This window comes from Aegilops tauschii, chromosome 7 (assembly GCF_002575655.3).
Source record: "Aegilops tauschii subsp. strangulata cultivar AL8/78 chromosome 7, Aet v6.0, whole genome shotgun sequence".
Taxonomy (NCBI): domain Eukaryota; kingdom Viridiplantae; phylum Streptophyta; class Magnoliopsida; order Poales; family Poaceae; genus Aegilops; species Aegilops tauschii.
In genome coordinates this window covers 526,888,262-526,892,915 of record NC_053041.3, presented here as the reverse complement: position 1 = coordinate 526,892,915, position 4,654 = coordinate 526,888,262, and the positions used below count along the sequence as shown (strand labels likewise).

At 48.5% G+C, this 4,654-nt stretch overlaps 1 non-coding gene across 1 annotated transcript; it reads left to right on the top strand.

The window, feature by feature from the left end:
* The first annotated feature begins 3,604 nt into the window (after nt 1–3,604).
* On the top strand, nt 3,605–3,743 carry LOC120970115 (small nucleolar RNA Z247). Its single transcript, XR_005764861.1, has one exon. It is a non-coding gene; the product is annotated as a small nucleolar RNA Z247 (small nucleolar RNA).
* Nucleotides 3,744–4,654: the final 911 nt, after the last annotated feature.

Genomic DNA, 4,654 nt, shown 5'->3' with positions numbered 1-4,654 from the left:
GACCAAAGGATCCAACCGCCGCCGTCAGATCCATGCAGCCAGCACTGGGAGATGACGACAGTCTCCCTGGACCGGAGCTAGCACGAACTGGAGCAGATCGAGTCGGAGACGATGTTACCCCTGGAGCTCCGACAGACCAGCGAAGAGCCACTGGAACCACCGTGTCCAGATCGCCGGCCACGCCGGGCCGCCGCCACCCCCGCGGCGTCCGGTAGTCACCAGAACCGGGACGGGCCGGAACCGGTCGGACCAACGGGCGCACCGCCACCCAGCCATGGGGTCGCCGCCTCGGCCACCGCTGCCCCCTGTGCATCCGGCCGATTCCCACCAGCACCACCATAGGCACTGCCGCTGGGAGGTCACGCCGCCGTGGGCCGAAGTGGGGGCCGCACCTCCGCGGATCTGGGGGCCCGCGCCACCCATGGATCCGGATGAGAGGGGAGAGACCCTCCGCCACCGCGTCGCACGCACGGGCTTAGCCCGGCGCCGACCACCTGCGGCGGCGGATGGGAGGACGGGCACGGGGCGGGTCGCTATTGGCGGAGGTTGGCTCCCCCCGTGTCGCTCGTGAGGGGGGCGACGCGAGAGGTGAGTGGCCCTGAGTTACTCCAATGGTTATCTCTCACAACATGAAAGATGGTGTAATAATTCTTCAAAAACTCGACTGTGTGGGAGGACATGGCTCTTAAGAAACGGCATGTAAAGATCTGGATCAATCAGGCTCGCACGTGCAATATGATTAGAATGACTTATTGGTAAAGTGGAAGGCTACCAAAGATGAGACGCTAGTGTTGCTGCGGAAGACACGACCACACCATAGACAGAACACACTACCCTTCAATAGTTCCACATTATATACTCCATCAGCAGCAGCAGAAAGGGACGGATCAAAGCACCGGACCACTCATCTCGGTAAAATGGCACATAGAAGCGAGTCAACGTTCTCTTTGCGTGGTTATGCTAATAACACAAGATGAAGTAGCCGAGAAAGGAGACATGAAGAGATTGGTGTTCAGATAGTTGCACCGGTGGTACGATGAACAAGGCACATCACAGCTAAATATCTTGGATCAAACACGTACGATTTTTCATGTTTTTCACGTGTGGCTTTACTGTATCCTTTCTTGATAATGAAGACACATTGCTTTGGCGGTTCGCGGGAATTGTGCCTATAGTTGTGTTCTCGCAGTGGCTAATGAGAGACTTTCTCTTGTGCACTACACGATCTATATGGTTGTGAATCCACAACAACCATGAAGCTAGTGTTAATCATGGCCCTCTTTACTATGTCATGTGCGTCATGCTACAGTGACGATCCCCTTTGGCACGTTGGTGGCTCGTGCATAAGTCGGCCTTTACATAGTTTCTGAAAGACATATTGTCGAGAGAAAGCAATTACTCATGCTCTTTGCAATTCACTTTCGAAAATATACTGTAAGAAGAAGAAGAAGCTGCGTTGCAAAACCAATGAACATTCACAGCTTTCCTGTTTGGCTTGATTCATGCACACATATTTTTCTAGTTTTGTTTCCTTTTAATCTACACATCGCCAGTCAACATAATTGACAATCTGATTGATTCATAACTCAATTTTTTTAAAGGACTCATTTCGAGAAACTGAATTAATCATGAGAGCCTACCAAGTCATTGGTTGGTCTTGACAACCAGGATGAGAATTCTTATCCAGTCCATCTGTGGCGACGATGGCGTGAAGACGTTTACCCTTCTTGAAGGCATTGCTATGGAAGTAGTCAAGTGTTTATTTCATATCTTGTAACGGTTTGAATGTGGTTGCTTTGTTATGTACTCTGCTTAATGATTAATTAAAATGGTTGTGTGCATCACAATGATGTAGAGGGTGGAGGATTAAACCTCTTTGAAAAAATAAACTTAGTGCCTGTGTAAATATTTACTTTATCATACCACACCCATATTATGCACCCTAGCCACGCCACGTGTAAAGAACTATATGCAAGTATTCAAATGTATCTTGGTCCTAGCTTCTTTCTCCCCCCACGTCATAAATTATGGGTTGTGGGTTGCGGCTTGGTGAAACTAGAAGTACCTTTTTTATTGGTCACACAAAACCTCTGCCTATAGTTTAGAAATGGAGGAAGTACAATTACATGTGAAAACCTGCAGGGTCCACTGACATCTCAACCCAAAACAATTGAATACACGACTAAATAATGATACACATAGCGCAACACACGTCTGAACAAGCAGGAGCCACAAAGCCTCCCACTGGCCGAAGAACAACACTCTCTACCGGCCTTGGTGAGAGTCAGAAGAGTCGTCGACGAAATACAGCTCTGGTTGCAACAAATAGGGCATAGATGCACCCGCAACAAAGGCCTCCTTTCGAACCATGGAAGGACCTAGAGGTTGAAGCATTTGCCGCCGCCAAGGATGAAGAAGAACCATATGCGACTAGGAACATTGAGAGCCCCCAAACTGGGCAGAAACCACCAAATAAGAGACCAAGCCTTTCCATTTCACTCGCCTTGTAATCACCATTTCATAAACCGCTAGGTGGGCCTCCATATTGGAGGTTGAAGAGGGTAGCAACTGCCATCGGACGAGATCGATGGCTAAGGTCAGCCCCACACAGGCCCAGAAGAAAAAGCAAGTAGAAAATCGCCAACACACATGTAGAAAGAGACCAAAACATAGGAGATATAAGCTTGTGTCCTCTCCCAGCTAACCCGCTTGAACTACGAAGGTGGCTGAGATGAATGCCCAACTAAAGATGTTCAGAGAAATAATTTGTTGATGAACAAGTAGAACTAGTTGATTCTTGTTAGAAATATTGTAACAGAATAGTAGATAGAGATAGGCTTGTACTGCACGTTTTGTATCTTTCATGTTTATCTTTCTATCTCTATCTCTCTCATTGTAATATGGTTGGAGATCCTTCTCCTTAACCGCACCATGTACATGACCGCGAGATCCCTCTCGCTCAATCAATATAAATAACGCGGGCTCCCATGTTACGGGAGTTGAGACGCTTCATTATTCTTTCATGGTAGTCAGAGCCTTCTTCTTCCTCTACATCTAGCTCTCTATCAGATCAACCCTAGCCGCCATCAAACAAATCTCTCCAGATCAAAACCAAGCCGCAACCATGTCCTCCTCCAGCTCGAGTTCCTTCTCTGGCCTAGACAACAATACCTCTGAACCCTTGAGCCGCACCAACTACATCCTATGGCGTGCCCAGGCTCGCTCTCAGATCATGGGGGCTGGCCTGTATGGATACCTAGATGAAACAAACCCCGAGCCCTCCAAAACAATTACAGCAAAAAACTCTGAAGGTAAGGAACAGCTTGTTCCGAATCCTGCCTACACCCCTTGGTTAATCCAAGACCAACAGATTGTAGCCTATCTGCTGAGAAACCTCTCCAAAGAAATTCTTGTGCAAGTCGCCTCGATGGAGACATCCCGTGCGATCTGGACAGCACTCTCCACCATGTTTGCCTCCCAATCCAAATCCCGTGCAAACAATCTCAGAATCTCCCTAACCAATGCCCACAAAGGCTCCCAATCTGCTGCTGATTACTTTGGCTATATGAGATCGCTTTCAGATGAACTTGCTGCTGCAGGGAGGGGCATCGGAGAAGAAGAGCTGCTCTCCTTCATCATTGCAGGGCTAGATATGGACTATCAGCCCATCATATCCGCCCTCGACGTCCGCACCGACCCTGTCTCCGTCGACGAGCTGTTTGCCATGGTGGCGAACTTCGACCAGCGAGTCGAGCTCTTCCACGGCTCTGGAGCAGGAGGCTTCAAATCCTCGGCCAACATGGCTGCGAGAAATCGAGGTTGCGGCGGCAAGGGCAACAACCGTGGCTCGCCCAAACTCACCAATGGTGGTGGTGGCGGGTATCACGGTGGTGGCAGCAACAACAACAGCGGTGGCGGCAACGCCAACAGCAACTACAACCATGGTGGCGGCGGTCCCTTCTACAACAACAACACTAACCATGGACGTCCCTTCTACAACAACAATCAAGGGCGTCAGCGTGGGTACAATGGTGGCTATTGTGGCAACTATGGCGGCGGCAACAATTTTCAAGGGTATGATGAGTATGAGGGAAAATGTCAAATTTGTAAAAAAATAACCACATAGCAAAAGATTGTCGCTGGCGCTATGAAGAAAAGAAGAAGAAAGTTGCAGCAGCTGCAAACACGTCCTATGGAGTGGACACCAATTGGTATGCAGATACGGGCGCCACCGAGCATATCACCCCGGACATGGAAAGGATGACCATGCAAGAGAAGTATCATGGCCATGATCAAATCAACACCGCAGCAAATGGTCTAAGGTATGATGATAAGTCACATTGGTCAATCTATTATTAAAACCCCTCATCGTGATATTCGTCTCAATGATGTTCTACTTGTTCCTCATGCATCAAAACATCTTGCCTCAGTTCATAGAATTACTCTTGATAACGGTGTCTTCATTGAGTTTCATCCTTTCTTCTTTTTGATAAAGGATCAAGCCACGAGGAGGGTTCTCTATCGCGGTAGATGCGTGGACGGTCTCTATCCATTAATTCCTACACTTTGCAAGTTCAATAAAAGAGCCTTCGGAGCCATTAGAGTCTCTTCAGAAAGGTGGCATAATCGCCTAGGTCACCCTTCGTTTTCTATT